The 23,169-nt window shown below is 40.2% G+C and overlaps 1 non-coding gene and 1 pseudogene across 1 annotated transcript; one reads left to right on the forward strand and one right to left on the reverse strand.

Moving 5' to 3' along the window:
- Window positions 1–1,587: 1,587 nt before the first annotated feature.
- Window positions 1,588–8,166, reverse strand: LOC122121642 (annotated as a pseudogene).
- A 14,595-nt stretch (window positions 8,167–22,761) lies between these two features.
- Window positions 22,762–22,924, forward strand: LOC122121663. Its single transcript, XR_006150002.1, has one exon. It is a non-coding gene; the product is annotated as a U1 spliceosomal RNA (small nuclear RNA).
- Window positions 22,925–23,169: the final 245 nt, after the last annotated feature.

Raw genomic sequence — 23,169 nt, forward strand, 5'->3', positions numbered from 1 at the left:
CAGACACTCTGAAAACATTACAAGATGGAATAGGAGAAACCGTAGGTCTCCTTGGCTCAGGCCGAAATTTTTTGAATAGAGACCCGGAAACACAACAAATCAAAGAAATGGGATTGCATAAAGTTGCAGAGCTTCTGCAGGGCAAATGACATAGCTAGCAAGATCAATAGAAAGCCCACGGATTGGGAGAAGATCTTTACAAGCCATACAACGGACAAGGGTCTCATATCTAAAATATACTTGGAACTCAAAAAATTAAACCCCCCAACAACAAATCCTCAAAGAAACAACTGCCCAATAAATAAGTGGGCGAAAGACTTAAAGAGAGACTTCTCTGAATAAGAAAGAAGGATGGCCAATAGACACATGAAGAAATGTTCAACATCCTTAGCCATAAAAGAAATGCAAATCAAAATAACATTGAGATATCACCTCACCCCAGTTAGAACGGCAAAATTCAAGAACTCTAACAACAACAGATGCTGGAGGGGATGTGGACAGAAAGGAACCTTACTTCATTGTTGGTGGGAATGTAAACTTGTTCAACCACTTTGGAAAGCAGTATGGAGGTTCTTCAAAAGACTTCACATAGAACTCCCCTATGACCTAGCAATCCCACTTTTGGGCATTTATCCAAATGTTTACAATCAAGACCACACTAAAGCTACCAGCACAACAATGTTTATTGCAGCATTATTTACCATAGCTAAGATATGGAACCAACCCAGATGCCCCTCAGTAGATGAATGGATCAAGAAAATGTGGTATATATACACAATGGAATTCTATGCCTCCATCAGAAAGAATGACATTGCCCCATTTGTTAGGAAATGGAAAAACTTGGAAAAAATTATATTAAGTGAAGTAAGCCAGGCCCAAAGAAACATAGGTCCCATGGTTTCCCTTATTTGCAATATCTAGTATATGTATGAGTCAAGCGGAAAAGGTCAGATAATGTGATGTCAGGAAAATGAACCCTTAGATATGTATTTTAATGTTTTTTTTCTTTCATGCATGTGTTTCTGACGCACTTACAAGATTATCTCTTTGTTGCTTTGTATGTCCCTCCCCCACAGTATAACCCCTGCTTTCACTATATTTGATGTCAGTATAACTTGTGGAGATGGGGAAAAACCAGTTGTTTAAGGATACAGGTGGACCAGTTGCAACAATGAGAAGTACAAGTTGTCATGTCCAAAACGAGCTTTACAACGTTGGTGTGGGGGGGGGGGGAGGGAGAAAGAGGGGAAGGAGAAGGATTGGGATTGGGGGGGAGGGGGGAGGCTGGGAATGGATATGAAGGGTATACCAAAGGAGGAGGCTGCAATGCTTGGTAAGAAATGTACGCATTATCCTGCCCATGTAATTGTAACCCCTCTGTACAGTTTGTTCACAAATAAAATTAAATTAAATTAAAAGAAAATGTATACTTCTTTATTTATATAAATAGGGTTTTTAAACAATAGTATTTAAAAGAAATCTGCATTTTTAAATTCACCGTCAGTGAATTCCTGACAGGGAAGGCTGAGGATGATGATACATAGCAAGGTCCCACTGCAGGACAACAGTAGCTCAGGAAAGCACCATTCATTTGAGAAGCAGTAGGCAGGCTCTGGCATTCCTGTTGCACTGCTGGCAATGGGAAGTCTTAGACCTTTTCCTCCACAAGACTTCTTCAAATTCCCCCTGTTCATCAGCAGTGGCATCTTGGCACTGCTGATACTTGGACACCAGGTCGTTGATGTTGCTCTTAGCCTCAGTGAACTCCGTCTCGTCCATGCCCTCGCCCGTGTACCAGTGCAAGAATGCCTTGTGCCGCAACGTCGCACTGAACTGCTCTGGGGTGTGCTTAAAGGGTTCCTGGATGACCGTGTTGTTGCCAATGAATGTGGCCAACATCGTGAGGCCATGCAGGGGGATGTCACACACAGGTGTGAAAGCAGATGTCATACAGGGTCTAGTTGTCGATGCAGAAAGTTTCATCTGCATTTTCCACCAACTGGTGGACAGACAAGATGATATTGTAGGGTTAGGTGAGGATGATAGGGTTAGGTGGATAAAGGCTCAGGCCAGCACTGGGAACTAGAGTGTTTGGATGTTAGGGAGGAGGGGTGCCTGTTAGCCCTCTCCTATGGACTATGATGACATACCAAATATGAAGTTGTCTGGTCTGAAACTCTGGCCAAATGGTTCCGATCTCACTGAGTCTAAGGTGCCAGTGTCCAACATCTTGGGCAAGGGATGACACTGAAGGTGTTCATGATTCTATCTGGGAACTCCTCTCAGATCTTGTTGAGAATCAGGGTGCGCATGCCTGACCTGGTGCCACCTCCCAGGGAGTTGGCCAGCTACAAACCCTGGAGACAGCCACACTATTCCACCTCAAAATTTCCAGCACTGATTCCAGCAGCTCGGCTCCCTCTGTGTAGTGGCTGTTGGCCCTGTTCTGGCCTATCAGACACAAAGACATGATGAGACACATACTCCAGGAATGATGACTGTGCTATTTGCATTGTGAAGGCTATAGGCTCTTCTGAGCAACTTTTGCTATTATTTTAGATACACTTTGGTGGAATAAAGGAAATGTTTTCTTTTTTGGGGTCCAGTCGTGGGCCTGAACTCTCGACCTGGGCGCTGACCCTCAGTTCTTCAGCTCAAGGCTAGCGCTCTACCATTTAAGTCCTGAAGTCGTTCCCTATTATTGCCAGGCATTTGAAATCGCCATCAGCGCTGAAACCTTGTTGGAAGCTTTCCTTGCTCGCTCGCTGTTCATTCCCTTCAGAGGCTGCTTGCAGACTGGCATTTATCTGTGCTGATTGAGTGGCCAGGGACATGATATGACTGAAATAAGTGGTTTAGGTGAGGATGATATCTAGATGGATAAAGGCTCAGCTCACCACTGGGAACTGGAGTGCCTGGATGTTAGGGAAGAGGGGTGCCTGTTAGCCATCTTCCATGGACCATGATGACATACTAAATATGAAGTTTCTGGTCTGAAACTCTATGGTTCCGATCTTACTGAGTCTAAGGTGCCAGGCTCTAGGTTCCCCATGATGACCCGAGGAACATATTTGTTGGCTGTGGGAACAAGAGTTGACTTAGGCCTATACTTGACAAGGAACTTAGGGGCAGAGCTTATGATTCTAAGTGGCTCTCAGCATTCATTACAGAAATTACAGCATTTCAGACATGGAAACAGAAAAGATATCTTGAGCATGAACCCCCATGCAAGAGGCTTCAGCAACTTTAAGGACATTGGCAGTTGTCTATTTTCATGAATATTCATTCCTTTGCTTTGGGCATGGTGGCTGAAATCTCAGCTACTCAGGAGGCAAAGATGAGCATCAGGCTTTGAGTCTAAAGGGGCAAAAGAAAGATGACAATATTTTTTTTGGTTCATCATGGGGCTTGAACTCTGGGCCTGGGCACTGTCCCTCAGCTCTTCAGCTCAAGGCTAGCACTCTATCACTTGAGGCACAGTCCCACTTTCAGTTTTCTGAGTTGTTTATTAGAGATAAAGGTCTCAGGGACTTTCCTGCCCAGGCTGGATTTGAACCATGATTCTTATTTCTCAGCCTCCTGAGTAGCTAGGCTGGTGTGAGTCACCATTGCCTATCAGCAAGAACCTTTCTCTTTTTTTGTTAATTTTGTTTTTATTGGAAAGGTGCTGTATAGAGGAGTTACAGTTACCAGAGTAAGGAAATGAGAACATTTATTGTCGAGCATTGTTACACACTCCTTTGTTGTTCTCCCACTATCCCTTCCCTTCCCCAATTACCTTTCTCAAGTAAGTAGCTAAGTGCTGAGCACCAGTGCTTCATGCCTATAATCCTAGCTACTCTGAAGTTAGAGATCAGAGGATCGCTGTTCAAAGCCAGTCTGGGCAGGGTAAGTCTGAGAGACTCTTATCTTCAATAAACTAACAGAAAACCAGAAATGGAACTGTGGCTTAAGTGGTAGAGCTGCTTGCCTTGAGCTGAAGAGTTGGGGCACAGTGTATAGGCCCAGAGTTTAAGCCCCACTGCCAACAAAACAAACAAACAAACAAACAAACAAAAGAGCCAGGTGTAGCTCTTCAGCAAGTAGATGTAGGGGGAATTCAAGTATAATGCTTTCCTGGGAAAAATACATAAAATACATATTTCTTGTGTTATAATGTTTCAATAATTGTTATCAAATAGCACATTTCCCTGTATTCAAATACTCAGAGCAACCTTGGACAATTACTTGCAATTTGCCATTTAACCTGATTTGTCAAAAGGGACATCAGTTAAAATGATACAAACATCAGTTTGAGACTGTCCCCTTTCCTAAAAATCACATGAAGAAAACTGGCCATCCTATCCTGCCTGATACACAGGATCTAATAAAGACACAACATAAAATACTGTTCATACGAGTGACACAATCCCACACAATGACTCTTAACCAAGGAACCACAAGATTAAAGTCATATATCTTACTTAAACTATATTAACACAAAATACCAAGGTGAGGACATCCCAAAATGTAGATCCATAAAACTCCAATACATTAAATAGCTTTGTCCTTTTGTTTGCACTTTTTCATTGGTTTATTACACAGGAGAACCAATTATCTACGATTCTGTTTGTATACAATAATGTAGAATGGAAACTCTATATAAAATTAAATGAATTTCACATTGACTGTTACAAAAACTGAAAATCTACTCTGTAGACTTCAGTTAGGTTGTTTGTATTAGGAAAGACAATATGAATCATTTAAAAGCAATGTTTACACATTATTATTGGGTTTTTCTACATCACAGCAATGTTTTTTACTTTAAAAACTTTAAAAAGAATTGGTTGTTGGCTAAGTATTCATATTCAAAATACTCAAGACCAGAACTGTTATAGATTTCAGGGTGAGACACTTTATGCTTTGTGATTTGGACTATTCACATATATATTAGTGACTGAACATCCCTCTTTAAAATTTTAAAATTTTCAATTTCAAAATGATTTTTAGAAATTTAATCTGTATTTTAAAGAGGGCAATGCAACTGGGCTCTGGTTCCTGAAGGGTGTAATTCTAGCTACTCAAAAGTCTGAGATCTAAGGATCGCAGATTGAAGCCAGCTGGGGCAGGAAATTCTGGGAGACTCTCCTCTCCAAGAAACTACCTGAAATATTTGGTGCCATGCCACCTCCTGCGGAATCTGCATGAGATATCACCTTAGACAAAGACCTTCAAGGAAGCATGCCTGCAGGAAGAGTGTGTTGGTTCAAGGCTTCCCATACACTCGGCTGCACCTTTATATCCTCTACCTTTATTCTTACTTTATTCTTACCTATATTCTTCTTGGCTGTACATTCATTGCCTTTATTCTCGTTTTGGCTATTTTTCTATTGATCCACGAACAAAGCATGTTGTTTCTTTCCAGTCCAATAGAGATAGCTTCTCTAAATAGTAAAGACTAGGACCAAAGATTAAATGTGGGCGATGCCCCAATCAATCTATCGTCTGGTGTGATGCTACCTCCAAAACTCCTACAACTTCACAAGTGGTTTTGGGGCTCACGCATAGTAAATATAAAAACAAAATTTCCAGATATGTTAAAACAAGCAGAATTAATGAATTAAACTAAGCTAGAATGAGTTATCCCAGAAGCTCAGAGAGTTCTAAAAATAGGAACCCCTGATAATAAAAGGAAAAGAAAGATTCCCCCAACAGTTATGATTAAGTTTAGTCCAGCTTACATTATAGGGGATAGATGGTGGTTTCTCACAAAATATAAAGTTAGTGACATCACATTTCCTGAACCGACTGATGAACCATTGCCTTATACAGGAGCTGATAAAGATGTAAGTAGATAGATTAATGTAAAAGACAAAAAGGTATTTTGGAACTCATTAGATTTTGTGCAAAGATTAGGTAGATCTAGACCATTATTGTGTTTATTATTAAAACGACAATAAGATAGTTTAAATTAATAATTAGAAATTTATGTGAACAAATATTGGGATTAAAATTATAGAAAACGGAGAATGTTTGACTCAACCTGGAAGTGGTTTTTAGGATAGTTTCAAAGGGACTTAAAAATATATGAAAAAAATAAAAAGAGTACAATATAAGTACAACCCTGTCTTAGGTTTGTTAATTAGTAAACATAAAAAGGCTGAATAGATGACGCATTCTATTTACCTATATGCTTGACTTGTTTCACATCACTTAGCTTAAACAGTTGGTGGGATAGTCATCAATTTTCATGTAATCCATCAATGCTTTGCTTTTCTTAAAAATTGATTACGTGCTTAAATAAACAAAAAAATCTATGTCACAATCTCACACTATATAAAAATGTTAATTCTCCTCAATAAAGATACACTCAGATTCAACTCTTTTGAGTCTGTGTCTGTTTGTCACTTCGTAGACTCCTTGCCCACCTATACCGAGATCTTTGTCCCACCGGTCCCAGTGCTCCGGCCGAGCTGGTCTTTCGCAAGTTGGTACTGGAGATGTGGCTTAAGTGGTAGAACATTAGCCTTTAGCAAAAGAAGCTCATGGTCACTGCCCAGGCCTTGAGCTTAGAAGGACGACTAGCACACAACAAAATGGAATTGAATGGTATTTAAATTATATTTTATCAATTGTTTTAGAATACATATTTAGGCAGTCTCATTTTTAATGATGTAAAACAGGCTCATGCCTGTAATTCTCACTACTCAGGAGGCTGAGGTCGGAGGATCACAGTTCAAAGCCAGCCAGGGCAGGAAAAGACGGTGAGACACTATCTCCAATAAACCACCAGAAAACCAGAAGTGGCGCTGTGGCTTAAGTGGTAGAGCTGCTTGTCTTGAGTTGAAAAGATGAGGGAAAATGCCTATGCCCAAAGTTGAAGCCCCATGACCAAAAAAAAAAAAAAAAAAATCCAGGTGTGGCTAGTCAGCAAGTATAGGTAGGGGGAATTCAGTAAAAGGCTTTCCTGAGGAAATTCACAAGAGTATACTCAAAAATTAAAACAAGATATATGGTGGAGTGGCTCAGGTGGATCCAGCACTTGGCTTACAAGATCGAGGCCCCAAATTCGAACTACAATACCACCCTAAGAAAGGCAGGAACTCCTACCTTGTCATTAGTATTCCCCGGGGACCTATTCTGCCACGGTATTGGAAGCCAGAGGGAGACACTCACCAGCTGCCTCATTGTAATACACCTCGACTCTCTGCAGCTGTACGCTACTTTCTCCATAGTAGTTGCCAGGGCCATCAATGTTGTGCTCATCGCTTAGATTTCCCAAAACTGAGATGGAAATAGAAGTGTATTGTGGCATAGAATGTTAGCTGTCCAAACAATGGATTTTAAAATAACTATAAGAAACCCAAGTCCTGTTGACACAAATATTTTTGTAAAAAAAATTAGATTTTCTAAATTTAAAAAAGCACAAAAATTGATGGTATTTTAGTTTTGTTAATCTCTTTGCTATCTGGCTGAATAGACACCATCTAGGTTCTCCTATGAGTATTCCATCTTATGGGATACCATATTCTGTTTGGATTCTATGATGAGAACCTGGCCTTACATGGACATGAAATTGCCAAGGCAGTAACTTGAAGACTCAGCTAGAAGGGTCTCCAGAACCACAAGGGTCCTCAGAGCATACACCGACAACCACTGATTTAGAAAACACCCAACTTAAGGGAGCATGAAAACTCAGAGAAATTTGCATTAAGGTGGAAGAACTGTTCTCAATTATCAGTTACTCATCAGTTGACAAAAAGGGAATCCTCTGTATCTGTCAGCTCAAAGACACTGCACTCCTTTCATTCAAACCTGACCAAAAATGCATTAGTCTATTCCCAGGAAAGTAAGTACAATGACTTGAGTCTAAGGTAAGACTAAGACATGCAAGGGATTTGAAACCACCCCAGCCTTGCTTAAAAAAACACACCCATCTGGGCCACACAAATTAGGGAAATTGGGGAAGCTATCTGGTGGACTTGATTTCCAGGAAGTTAGGGACTACTATGAAGCCCCACCTACCTCAGCCTAGACATGACCACCACCACCTCCACCCTACAACACCATCCTCTTCCTCCTCATCCCCCTAAATTTGAGACTAGGATCCTAGGCCAGTGCCATGCTCCCCTTTGCGCCAATCTGGCTGCCACAGTGGCCTGCCTGTATGTACACGATCTCCCTCATGGTGTAGGGCTGCAGAGCAGTTGGATGTATGTCTTCAGCATTGGTGCACACAGAGGCAAACAGGTAGGGCTGGGGAGCAGGAATCTAACACAGCCAACTCAGATCCCCATTTAAAACTCTGGTTGTTACAGGGGCAGAGGCGGTGGGGTGGACTTGGTAGGCAGAGCCAGCAGGTGCTCCAACTCAGTCTCACTACTGCTGAGTAATCAGAGAAAGCTACCAGTTACCACTTAGCTTTGGCATCCAGCTGTCAGCCTCAAATCAATTAGCACAGTTGCCACTCTATTTGGAACCTCTTGTCACACTGCCACCCACCTCCCCACCCTGACTCACAAAAGAAGCTGAACCCTGGGATCCAGGAAGCAAGAGAAGGGGCTTCCTCTACACAAGGTACTTTTTCCAGAAGCCTACATTCAATTTTTGATTGGAGGCCCTAGAACTGAAGGGGCACTTTCAGCTGTGATCCCAAGAGCAAGGACAAACTGTTGGATTCCGTGACTGATCCACTTTCCATTCTGGGAAGAGTCAGGGGTTTAGGGCCTTGCCTTCATACTCAGGTTTTCTTTTCTTTTCTCTTAAAAGTAGCTTGCTTTATTACTTAAGCCATAGGTCTACTACAGTCTACTTTTTGTTTCATTTGACTTCTGCTCCGAGCGTGAGAACTCAGCTCCTGTTCTGTGTGTGTGTGTGTGTGTGTGTGTGTGTGTGTGTGTGTGTGTGTTTGGCCAGAGTTAGGCAGGTTGGTGTTAGGGCTTGAAATTAAGGCCTGGTGACTCTTTCTGAGATGTTTACTATTATTGAGATTAGGTGATTACCTAAATTTCTCTTATTTCAGAATATTGTAGAATAGTGATATTTAGTTGAAGTCACAAACATATTTTAACCTTCACAATGCAAATTGTCATTATCATGGTCGATAAAGTTTGTGAATTCTATAAGCTTTGACAATTCAATTCTATAAGCTTTGATAATACAATAATTTCTTCCAGGTGATATTTACATTTCTTTCCTTTTGCTTACTGTAAGATGTTCTGTCTTTCACACTCATTCTTCTCCTCTCTTTCTGAGGTTTTATTGATTTACTTATTTAACTGAAGGGTAGATGGCTCTACTACTTGAGCCACAGCTAAACTTCTGCCTTTTTTTAAGTGGTTAATATGAGGCAAGAATCCCATGGGTAGTCCAGGGCAGTACAGAGAGGCTTGAAATCTGAGGAACAGAGTTCAAAGTCAGCCTGGGAAGGAAAGTCAATGAGACTTTTATCTCCAGTCAACCTAATAGGTGGAAGATAGTAGAGCTGTAGCCATGAGCAAAACGCTTCAAGTTTAAGTCCCTCTATTGAGCACACTGAAGAAAGTTTCATGGACTTTTCTGACCAGGATGGCTTTGAACCATGATCTACAGATTTCAGTGTCCTTAGAATTCATAATAATAAGTGTGAGTCAACATTTACAAATCTGTAATTACCTCTTCTTTCACCTTTTCAGTTATTTATTATTTCTCTCTTTCTTTTTGGTATTTGTTCTTAGGTGCTAGTTCTTATGCTGTTTTTTTTTTTTCTTTCTCTTGAAACTACCATGCTCTACAACTTTGACCACAGGTGAACTACAGGCTGTTTTTCTTTTTTGTAGCTCTCTTTCTAGGGCTTAAACTCAGGTCACAGTGACTGAGTTTTATTTTTTTTAAATTGAGTGGTGGTTGTTATGTCTTGAAATTAAGTCACGATGACTTTCCTTGAGGTTTATTTATTTTTACATTAATAGAAGCTGGTTTCACTACTTGAGCCACAGCTCAACTTTTGCATTTTTTTGTGGTTAATAGGAGATTAGAATATCAAGAGCAAGTCAAGAGCATTACAGAGAGGACTGAAATCTGAGAATCATGGCTCAATGCCAGTCTTGGGCAAGAAAGTCAATGAGACAATTATCTCTAATAACCATCAAGAGGTAGGAAGAAGTAGACCTCTAGCCATTAGCAAAACATAGCAAGTTCAAGACCCCATACTGAACACAGTAAAATATGTCTCCTGTACTTTCCTACCTGCGCTGGCTTTGAACCACAATCCTCAGATTTCAGTAATCTGAGCAGGTAGAATTACAGTTTTGATTTAGAAAGCCTTAATATGTTCCTTTTTGCACCTTTTCATTTATTTGGTTGTCCCTTCCCACTTTTTCAAAGTTCATGTCCTTTATTATTAGGTCCTACCCATTTATGCTTAGCATTTATTAAATTAATCATTTTACTGATTTTGTCAGTTGTGGGGCTTGAACTCAGTGCCTAGGCACTGTCCGTCAGGGACACAGCAGGCATACTGCTACTTTCAGACACAGTGCCACTTCTACTTACTTGGAAAAAACAGTCACCAGGGGACTTTTTAGACTAGGCTGGCTTCCAAATGTGACTCACAGATCTAAGCTTCCTGAGTAGCAAGTATTATAGACATGAGCCAGAGGCACCTGGCTTGTTTTTTTTTTTTTTTTTTTTTTTTTTACATCAATACTACCAGGCTCTACATTTAGGCCACACTACTTCACTGTCGATGAGATTTTTGGCCTTTTGTTTTTTGCTCAAAGCTAGCAGGAACAAAAACTCAACTCCTGAAGGGTTTTTTTTTTTGGCAGTGGGGAGGCTTGGATTCAAGGCCTAGTGACTCTCGCTGAGGGTTGTTTTGTTTTGGGTATTTTGTTTTTCATTTCAAAGCTAGCAGGCTCTACTGGTTGAGCCTCAGCTCAACTTCAGCCTCTATTTTTCTTTTAGTGGTTAATAGCAGATAAGAGTCCCATGGGAACCAAAGCACTACACAATATCCTAAAATCTAAGGATTACAGTTTGAAGCCAGCCTGAGCTGGAAAGTCCATCAGTCTCATCTCCAATGAACCACATGAGACAGGAAGTAGTATTTTTAAACTTGAGTAAAAACCCTTAACTTCAAGCCCATGTCTAGCACACTCAAAAAGAAGTTAGTTGGACTTTCCTGCCCAGGCTGGATTTGAACTCTGATCTTTACATTTCAGCTTGTATTAAAGGTATGAGTCTATATTTAAAAAAAACTAATTGGCCCTTTTTTCTTCACATACATTTATTCATTTGTTTGTTCCCTGTCTTGTTTTTAGGGCCTCACCAATCTTGCTGAAGGATAGCATGCTCTAAAACTTTAGTAACAGTTGCAATTTGGTTCATTTTTTGGCTTTGGTGGTTTGTAGGAGGTAAGTATAGACACTCCCACAGGGTCCTGAATTATACTGATTATGATTCAATGTCAGGGGACAAGGAACATTCATGAGACTCTTATCTCAAATTAACCTCCAAAAGATTGGAAATGGTCAAACAAAAACTTGTACTTCATATCACAGAAAGGAACACACACACACTCATACGCGCGCACGCACATTCACACACACACACACACACACACACACACACACGCACACACACGCAATGGGATTTCCTCTCCTGGCTGGCTTGGAATAGGAATGCTCAATTTCAGTGTTTTGAGTAGCTAGAATTACAAGTGTGAGCCACCAGTTTCTTGTTAATTTTATCATTTTTAAGACTCTTTGTGCTCTCTTCCACTTTTTAAAAAAATTATTGTGGTTGTCTTAGTGCTAGATCTGTTTTTCACTTAGCTTTATTTTTTACTTTTTTTCTTAGCTTTTTCTTAGCTTTTTTATGTTCAATTTTGCTGCTCTACCACTTCAAAAACAGTTCCAATTCTTTTTGCTGATTAGTTGGAGATTAGAGGCTCATTGACTTCCTGCCCAAGCTGGCTGCGAACCACAGTCCTCAGATTTGAGGATACTGTGTAGTGCCCTTGGCTTGCTGTGGGACACTTCTGTCCTATTTACCACCAAAAAAATAAAGAGAACCTGCTAGCCTTGAATTAAAAAAATACTTGGACGTCTAATTCTGGTACTAATAAATTGTACACACTGCTTGATCTATTAAAAAAAAACAAAACAAAAAACCAAAAACAACTTATGCGCAGTGACCAGGTAATAAGGATTCCTGACTGATAACCTGAACTCATTTCCCAAAGCCTTTTTTAGATATATATGGTCATTTGTGTCAGCTGAGGAGAGATTAAAGAACAAGGCTTTACAGGCCAGTTGCTCATGACTTGGAAATCAGGATCCATTGGCAAAGCTTTTCAGAGAATGACTAAAAACTCACTCTTCACAATTCCAAATGGTTTTTTCCTCTGTGCAAAGGAAAGAGAGATGAGAAGGAAGAAATATGGGAAACTAAGAACCCTCAAACAAGGTAAGTTATGTTAACTTTATTAGATAAAGTAAAACATAGTTGTACAGTGTGCAATCCAGAAAAGGACATGTCACTTCTGTGTGGATCCAAGTGAATTTAGTTAATTAATCGATGGTAAGGAGTAAAACCCACTATTGTATTTACAGAAAGGAGGTACATGGCAGGCAAGTCAGTTCACTAACCTCAAGGATTTTGAACACAAAGGAGTGAAAGTGTTTGACTCTAGCCGGGCGCTGGTGGCTCACGCCTGTAATCCTAGCTACTCAGGAGGCTGAGATCTGAGAATTGCGGTTCAAAGCCAGCCCGGGCAGGAGAAACCGTGAGACTCCAATCTCCAATAAACCACCAGAAAACCGGAAGTGGCGCTGTAGCTCAAGTGGTAGAGCGCTCGCCTTGAGCTGAAGAGCTGAGGGACAGCGCCCTTGCCCAGAGTTCAAGCCCCACGACCGACAAAAAAAAAAAAAAGAAAGTGTTTGACTCTGTTTGGGCAACAGGAAGGAACAGAGCTGAGGAGGACTGAGATGTGCAGACGTTCCCCAAGAAAGATCTCACTGACATCAAGTCTTCAGATGCATGCTGGTTGTCAGTGGCTCATGCTTGTAATCCTACTCAGAAGGCTTAGATCTGAGGATTGTGGTTTGAAGCCATCTGGGATAAGAAAGTTTGTAAGTCTTTTATGTTTTACAACTCAAGAATATTCGTATTTGTTGCTAATTGCAACCCAAGGCAGTGCAATGGGATACCAAGCTGAAGAAAATTAGAAAATACACAAACAGGTATAGAGAAAAAGAAAAAAAATCAATCAGGACCCGGAGTCCCAAGGCTCACTGGCACCTGGGCCCCAGGTCACACAAGCAATCATATTTGTTTGAATTCACACTGGGAAGGTTACCATGGATATAAGCAAAAATGAAGCTTCTATATTGCAATCAGAGCCACCACAATGAGTGAGAAACACTGGTTCCCTTTTTGTTTTGAGAAAGGAGAATGCAATCCAGAGAACATCCAGATATTTGGTCTATTCTATCTAGCTTCCTAGGTTAAGTTGTCAATTCTTTTACCTCCCAGGGTTCAAGGCCTTTGAAGCACTATGGAAGGAGCCAATAGCTTAACCCTCTCCAGAGCTGTTTTTTTTTTTAAATTGTGAAAATACCATACAGAGGAGTTACAATTACATTGGCAAGATAGTGAGTACATTTCTTATCGAGCATTGTTGCCTCCTCCTTTGTTTCCCCTTACCATCCCTTCCCCTCTCAACCCCCCTTTCCCCTCCCCCTACCTAAGTTGTAAAGTTCGTTTTTCGAAATAACATCTTATACATTTCATTGTTGTAATGGGTTCACCTGTAACCCTATTTATATATTGATTGATTGATTGATTTTTTTATTGTGAAAATACCATACAAAGGAGTTACAATTGCATGGGCAAGATAATGAGTACATTTCTTATCAAGCATTGTTTCCTCCTCCTTTGTTTTCCCTTCCCATCTCTTCCCATCTCCCACCCCTCCCCCCGCCCCTTCTACACCCGCCCCAATGTTGTAAAGTTCGTTTTTCGACATACCATGTTGTACATCTCATTGATGCAATGGGTCCACCTGTATCCCTATTTAAACAATTTGTTTTTTCCCTTCCCTTCCACAAATTATACCAATATCAAAGACAGTGAAACCAGGGCTAATACCATGGGGGAGGTACATACAAAGCAACAAAGACATCATTTTATAAATATGTTGGAAACAATCACAAGAAAGAAAAAAAAACATTTGAATCCTTATCTTGGGGTTCATTTCACCTAACATCAACTTGTCTGACAGTTTCTGTTTGTCTCAGACATATACTAGTTATTTCAAATAAGGGAAACCATGGGACCTATATTTCTTTAGGCCTGGCTTACTTCACAGAGCTGTTTTTTAACCTTTCCATGGTCAGCTCTCAGCTTTCTGAGTACTATTGAGGTGGTGTTCCAACCTCTCAAACCTTTTCCAGGTTCAACAGCTCAGCTTGAGTCTCCTACATCTATATACATTAATAGTATGGTTTACAAACAGTAAAAAAAGAAAAATAATATTAGACATTTAAACAGAAATAACTGACTGCATTCTTTTATCCAGGACAAAAAAATTTAGCACTGCTGCTTTTAGTCACTAATAACACTTTTTTTAGATATAATTTCATCGCTTTCATAAAACCTCCTACATAGTCCTTAGAGTGTCTTTTTGCCTCCCATTTTTATTTATTGCATTTGCATAGTAGTATATCATCCTTAAAATCATTTCATCTCATAATTAAAGTTTATCTTGTAAGTAAATACTTGTGAGACTCCAATAAAATATCAAAAAAGCTGAAAGTGGAGCTGTGGCTTAAGAGCTATAGTACAAGCCTTGAGCAAAAGAGGCTCAGGGGCACTGTACAGGCCCAAAGTCGAATTCCTAGTGTCCACACATACACAAACCCCCACCCCAGATCCCACACACAATCAGATGATAATGTCTATCAAGTTCTTCCTTAGGATGATCTTGGTGATGTCAGCAACTGTATCAAGTTTCTATCTCTCTTCCATGCATTTGTGGTAGTAGACAGCAGAGTCGCTGTAGTATAACACGTGTCTAAGACCTGGCATTAGCAAAGGCTGTCATGTAACATATCCAACACAATGTCCAGCTCTCTTGATGGTAGATCTGCACATCTTGGGACTTGATGGGACCCATGTACTCCAACTCGGTTTCCCATCCTCTGTGCCACCTGCTGCAATGATTCATTATCCATACCAAATAAGTTTCTTAACCTTTCCCAAATGATCTGAATACTGGATGCCAGAGACCTCACGGAGACACTCTGCGGCTATTCCCCTCCCTGACAGGCCATTTTACCTCCTATGCGCTCCTCACAAATGTGGGCAATGGTCTCTGAGAGACTTCGTGCCTGATCTTGGAGAGATTTAGTTTCATTGTGTCCATAAGCTTTGGGAAATCATGCAGTGAAGGGTCCAGGTTAGGAACATAGCTCCTCCTTCTGGAGGTTTTCCTGTATGTTCTCTTGGCCATTGAACAGAAGTGGGGTCTCTGAAAGGAACTTGTATGGTGTTCTCTGTCTGGCTTGGTCCATATAATATAGAACCACTTTCCCATCCCTTCAATGATTTAGGCATGCTGTATGTGATTTGTGCTGCACTGCTCGCAATGCAGTAACAATGTAGAGATCACAACTGGATGTTGTGTGGCTAGCTGTCCATACTTGGACATGAGTTCCCTGACCGGCAGGGCCCATAACTCCATGCTGGGAAAGTGAGAGGAAGATTAACTGGCTTATATCCGTGTAGTCTGAATGACCCCAGGAGGCATTGAGGCCTCCTCTTCATGTCCACGGCCCCTCAGCATATTGATAAAAATGACACACCATGCCCAGTCATCACCAAAATGCTCACCTGGTCCTGGGCATTATCACCACCATCTCACCCACTTCTCGCAAATTCAGTTAAAATGCTGCTGTCCATGAGTAAAGAGCAGAGGACAAGAAAGCAGGTACCCTAGGGAAAGTAAATACTGGACCTCTTCCACGGTGAGAAGACAATGCAACCTGCAACTATAGAATAGCGAAGGAGTTAAGATGGTTGTGCACACAGCCTGTGCAGAAAAAATGCCAGATCTAGTATGCCCTGTTCAGAGTTTCAGTCCATAATCATCTATAACAAAGACATCTCAGGTACAGATAAACCAAGTTCATAGTGTCTTTCCTTCTTTTAGTCTGTGCCATTCTGGGGTTTGCACTCAGAAAATGGACACTATCCCTGAAGTTTATGTTTTTTTCCCTCAAGGCTACTGCTTTACCAGTGGAGCCACAACTCTACTTCTAGTTTTTTTTTGTACATAATTGGGGATAAAAGTCATACAGGCTTTCCTACCCAAGTTGGCTTCAATCACTGATCCTCAGCCTCATGAATAGCTAGGATTACAGGCTTGACCACTGAGTCTGGCAGCAACCAGCTTCCTTTTTTATTTCCTTTTCTTTATTTTTTGTCAGTTATGGGCCGGAATTCTGGGCTTGGGCACTGTCCCTCATCTCTTCAGATCAAGGCTAGTGCTGTACCACTTGAGCCACAGCATGTCTTCCAGCTTTCTTTCATCTTATGTGGTACTGAGGAATTGAATCCAGGGCCTTATGCATGCAAGGCAAGCACTCTACCACTGAGCCACCTTCCCAGCCTCATCTTTCATTTTCTTAAAAAAACATTAATAGGAATATGATGTTCAGAGGGGTAACAGTTAAGCCAGTGAAATTAAACAGTTGTCAGGTAATGAATACATTTTTGGGAGACAATTACAACCCTTCCCTTGCTCTAAGTTTATGTCTCCCACTGTGGGTTTTTTGTGGTTAATTGGAGATAAGAGTCTTCCAGACTTTGCTGCCCAGGGTGACTTTGAAGTACAATCCTCAGACATCAGTCTGCTGATGAGTTAGGATTAGAAGCTTGAGATTTAAAGACAGGACGACTCTTCTGAAGGTTGTTCTATATTGCCTATAGGGCTGTGGGCCTGAATGGACTTAGGCAGTGAATGCCAGGCAGGTCTCTCATCTGGAAGCATGTGTCCTACTTAAGCCTGACTGGCTCTCAGAACAGATAGGTGATGCTTTCAGAGCAAGAAACAGTGTGTAGTAGCTCAACAGAAGTCTTCACTGTATTTGTCTTATTCAACAACTACTGAGTTGCTTATATTATCAACACTTTTTCTTTCTAAAAACATATGTATTGTAAGATTGCAGTACCTACAGATTTGTAATGGCCTAGGAATATATGTGTGTTATCAGATTTAACATTCAACCTACATAAGTGTTCCAAATCATGTTTTATTTATCTTAAAGTAGTTCTTGAATATTACTCTTTATTAGTAATGATATTATTAATATAAGTATTAAAGTTCTTCAAACATGTTTCTCTTACTAGATGAATCCTTACAGTGACATTGAAAGCATCTTCTGGAGTAGCAATGGAGAAGATACTTGGTGAATACAAAGAATGAGGATGAGAAGTGTGAAAAACAGAACTAAGAGACTTACAAGTGTGACTGGGAAACATCTTCCACAGAGAAGAATCCCAGACTTTTGAAGGTATGTCAGTGTGAGAATAGGTCTTTAACCAGTTCACGTGACCACATGGGTGAGTCTCAATGTTGCCACTTAGATATTATTTTGATTCCTATATGAAAGACTTATGTCCAATGGGCTTTCACAACCCCAGATTTATGAATATTTGCTGTCTTCTTTCCTTCAATATTACTTCATACTTTAGTATTGAGTGCATTTTTTCTTTTAAAACATGAAAACAACACCATCTTTTGGACTGAGGTGTTTCCTGTCTCCCTAAGAATAGCTCTGGTATTTAAGAGGATTCCTGACAGGTTCCAGTGCCTCACTTCTTTAATACTAGCTACTCATGAGGCTGGATTTGAATATCACAGTCGAAGCCTGCCTTGGTAGGAGAGTCCGTCAGAATCTCATCTCCAATCAACTACCAAAAAAGCCAGAAGTGGAGCTGTGGATGAAGTGGTAGAGAAGCAAAAAAGGCATAAGGGCAGGCTGCACTCAGCCTGAGCCTGAGCCCCTGCCCAGCCTTCAGGCACACACACACACACACACACACACACACACACACACACGCACGTGTCTTCCTGCCAGGCTTGTCCATGGAGTCCCATAAAATTGTTGGAGACCTCTCTTCAAATGGACTCACCCTTTTATTCACTCCATTAATGTGGGAATTGACTCTCAGTAACCTATATCTATTGATTCAGGTTGTGTATTTTGCATCCCACTTCCTCTGCTTGTTTTCTGAGGTGAGTCTTGTTGCTCAATACAGCTGTCCATACACTTCAAGATGCTGCTTATGGTCTCGGGGCCTGCATTCACACTCCAAATGGAAAAATAAAATATAACCTGAGACACTCTGCTTACTTTGAGGACCATCTATCCAGGCAAGGGCAGCTCCCTATGAATGGCATATTGGAAGCCAGGCTCAGGGTGTTCAAAACAAACAGAAGTGAAGTGTGGAGGGCTTGAGTTGTTCTGAGGAAAAGCAGAGAATGGAGGAAGACAGAGAAACTGGGAAAAGACAACCTACCTTCCCATGTTTCCTTGCAGTTCCTGATCCACAGTATAACCTTTGCTAATTGCTCTGCTGTGTGTGTGTGTTTATGTGTGTCTTTGTGAATGTTTGCATGTGCACAGTGGCTCTGGGCCTTGAATTCAAGGGCTGGGCACTGGGAAGTCAGGATGGGCACTGGGAAGTCAGGATGAATGTGAGCAGGTATATCATATGAGTGTGTGGAAGTAACTCCATCAAACCTCTCAGTGTGTGCAACTAGTATATACAGATGAAAGTGAAGAAAATGATTAAACAATGATCAAACAACTCCTTCCTAAGCTATTTAGAGATAACTTTAAAAAGTATCAGAAAGCATTGTTGGTAGGGGATATGAAAACAGCTGTAGTTAAAACTATGGGATTATTCAAGCCAGGTGCTGGTGGCTCATACTTGTACGCCTACTCAGGAAGCTGAGAACTAAGGATCATTATTTGAAACCTTCCTAGGCTGGAAAGTTATGACACTGTATATAAGATATACTACTCAGAAAAAGCTCAAAGTGTTGCTCTGGTGCTCAAGCGGTAGAATGCCCTAAGTTCAAACCACAGGACTGGCAGAAAAAAGAAATAGTCCAAACTTAAGATGTCTAGGGAGTTTTAGACTAAATATCCTATAAAAACAAATTACTATATCTTGGGGCTCATTTGTTGTTGTTGTTGTTTTAGATATGTTATGTAAGTGTTTGGTTTTCTTTGTATATTATTCCCCCTATGGTATATTCCCTTTTGTCACTGTACTTGACTTTCATACCCTGCATCTTGTATATATATTTTTCTAATTTTGGGAGGGGAAGGGAAATTAAAAACGCTAAAACAAGGACACAGGATGACGTGTTGCAACAATGATAGCCATAAGACAGTATGTTGGAAATGAACTTTACAACTTCGGGTCGGGAGGGGAAGATTGCGGGAGGTGGAGGAGGTAAGGGATAATGGAAGAAAAACAAGGGAAGGGGTAACAATGCTTGACCAGAAATGTACTCATTGCCTTATTTATGTAACTCTAGCCCCTCTATAGACTCTTTACAATAAAATAAAATTTAAAAAATGAAAAATAACTAGTTATAACTAAAGTATGAAAGAAAAAAAAAAACTTTCACCAACTGGCCTATGGCATCAGTAATTAGAAATACAGTCAATACAAATAAATTGCAATACCCCTACAGATTCATGCCCATGGCTACTTCACCTTCCTTGTCCCCTTGGGAAAGTCAGGAGAAATCATTACAAGCTTCCTATCCTATGACAGTCTACTCAATACCTTTACCAAGATTGTCATCTGTAGGACATCAGATAGAAAAAGTCAATATTCCTTCCAAAAGGTTTTCAAATGAGCCTCATAAACCATAGCCTCCTACTGTCCTGATTTAAATCTTATTTCCCTGCCCAAGCTACAAATACATATAAACTTGTGGAGGGCTCTAGAGAGATGGACAAAGACTTATAAAACATGTACTATGTTTCACACCTGTAGATAACTAAAACTAGATCCTTATATAGCACCCTGCAACAGAATCAACTCCAAATGGATCAAAGACCTTGGAGTCAAAGCAGATAGCCTGAAAACAATACAGGAAGGAAGAGGAGAACCTCTAGGTTCCTTGGCACATGCTGAAAGTTTCTTAATAAAGACCCAGAAACACATCAAATCATAGAAAGGTTGGACAAATGGGATTGCATGAAACTGCAGAGCTTCTGCATGGCAAAGGACATAGCTAGCAAGATCAATAGAAAGCCCAAGTACTGGGAGAAGATCTTCACTAGCCATACAATGGACAAGGGTCTCATATCTAAAATATATTTAGAACTCAAAAACTTAAATTCCCCAAGAACAAATCTTCAAAGAAACAACTGCCCCATAAATAAGTGGGCTAAAGACTTTAAGAGAAAGGTCTCTGAAGAGGAACTAAGAATGGCCAATAGACACATGAAGGAATCCTCAACTTCTCTAGCCATAAAAGAAATGCAAATCAAGACAATGTTGAGATTCCACCTCATCCCAGTTAAAATGGTTATAATCAAGAACTCTAATAATAACAGATGCTGGAGGGGATGTGGTCAAAAAGGAACCTTACTGCACTGTTGGTGGGAGTGTAAACTTGTTCATCCACTTTGGAAAGCAGTATGGATAGTCTTCAAAAGACTCGACATAGAGCTTCCCTATGACCCAACAATCCCACTTTTGGGCATTTACCCAAATGATCACAAACAAGGCTATATTAAAGCTACCAGCACAACTGTTTATTGCAGCATTATTTACCATAGCTAAGGTATGGAACCAACCCAGATGTCCCTCAGTAGATGAATGGATCAAGAAAATGTGATATATTTATATATGTATATATATGTATACATACATACATATACACACATACATATATATATACATATGTGTGTGTGTGTGTATATATATATATATATGTATATATATATATATATATATATATATATATAAAATAGAATTCTATGCCTCCATCAGAATTACCTCATCCCACTTGTTAGGAAATAGAAAGACTTGGAAAATATTATATTAAGTGAAGTAGGCCAGACCCCAAAAAACGTAGGTCCTATAGTTTCCCTTTTTTGCAATAACTAGTATATGTCTAGACAAGAAGGAAAGATCAAAAGCTATGTACATATGACCATATAGGATGATGTTAAGTGAAATAAACCCCAATACCGGAGTTCCAGTGCTTTTTTCTTCCTTGCTATTGTTTTTAACATATTTATAATGTACTATGTGATTTTTTTTTGTTTCTCTGGTATGTTCTTCCTCCAGGGTATTACTCCTGTTTTCACTGTATTTGTTTCTGGTGACCTGCATCTTGTATGTACATAACAAGATACTTAAATAAGGATACAGTTTAACCCATTGTAACAATGAGATGTACAAAATACTGTGTTGTAAACAAACTTTACAACATTGGTGGGGGGTGGGAGGTGTTGGGAAGGTGGGGAGGGAAGGGATGTTTGGGGAAAAGAAAGGAGGTGGTGACAATGCTCGCTAGGAATTGTACTCACTACTTTACTCAAGTAACTGTAAAACTTCTGTACAATATTTTTACACTAAAACATTTTAAAAACAGCTTAAAGAACATACAATATGTTTTAATAAATTGGATGAGGATTCATAAAAGGCATGTTTTGAATTTTCTTTATTTTTAAAATAGAATGAGGGCTGGGAAGTTTGCTTAGCGGTAGAGTGATTGTCTTGCATGCGTGAGGCCCTGAGTTTGATTACTCATCACCACATAAGTAGGAAAAAGCCAGAAGTGGTGCTGTGGGTCAAATGGTAAAGCACTATTCTTCATCTAAAGAGCTGAAGGACAGTGACCAGGCCCAGATTTCAGTGTTCAGGCCCCATGACTGACAAAATGAAAGAAAGAGAGTTGAGATAGTGTCCAGGGCCGAAGTTCAAGCCCTGAAAAAGTACCCCCTCACCAAACACAAAATCATACACAGGGCTGGGATTCAGCTTAGCAGCTTACCATGCATGAGTTTTGATCCCTAAAACAAGGAAAGGGAGAGATTGGGTGAGGGAAGAGAGAGGGAGGGAGAAAAGGAGAGGGAGAAATAACTGCATATAGAAAAGAGGGTAGCTCTGCATAATAAATGATATTCATTAGGGTACATGGTCAGGCAAACATTTTCTGTAAAGGAACAAAGTACGTCCAGGTCTTGGGAGCCACATGATATGCCGTAAGTATTACATTCTTCTGTGGCAATGTGACAGAGGACACAGATAGAATGAATGCATTAAAACTTTACTAGCATTCACTGAAATTTGAATTCTATTTTTATTTGAAATATGGCTAGTGTAACTGTGTGTCTGAATTTTTAATTTTATGCAATTTTGCTTACTGTAAGAATTGTCACTTACAGCTTTGTGGCTGGCTACCCAACTGAGTAGAACAAGTCTGGCCTCTAATGAAGTCTTAGAGAACCTCCAAAGTAATCCAGGAATACAAGCAACGGAAGTCACTCACCTTTTTGGTAGTCACAGTAAGAAACAGTAAAACAAGAAAATAAATGAACCTACAATTAAAAACACCAAAGGAGCTTTAAGCAAAATTCAGCAAAATTTATCTAGTATTTAAAGCTTAATCCTCAGATTTCAGCATTCTGAGTAGCTAGGATTACAAATGTGAACTACTCTCATGTATTTGTTAGTTTTTTAAATACCAAGTCATCATTGTCACTTACCTGGCAGGGGAGATACCATGATCACGAAGGTGGTTTTCCCAGGGCAAGGCTTATCTATTGCACTCCAGATGTGCTGACACCGTGATTTCCCCAAATGTGGGAAATTCGACTGCATAATTTATCGTAGTGGGGGACTGTGTTAGTGCTCTTTTCTGGATAGATAGATAGGTAGATGGATGGATAGATTGATAAATAGCATTGTATTTTATACTGCCCTCGTCTCCTTTCCTGCACTCAGCAGTCACTTGGTCCTAAGGATACTGTAAAGGATGAGGTACCTCTAGGCTTACTTTGTAGTTTCTAGGAACTACAAGGAGTAGAGAAATCAGCTACAACTCACCATGAGAAAATAAATGAGGAAGTTGGGTGCAGGTGGCTTACACATGTAATCCTAACTACT

The sequence above is a fragment of the Dipodomys spectabilis genome, unplaced genomic scaffold, assembly GCF_019054845.1.
Source record: "Dipodomys spectabilis isolate Male_0828 unplaced genomic scaffold, ASM1905484v1 ptg000192l, whole genome shotgun sequence".
Lineage (NCBI taxonomy): Eukaryota > Metazoa > Chordata > Mammalia > Rodentia > Heteromyidae > Dipodomys > Dipodomys spectabilis.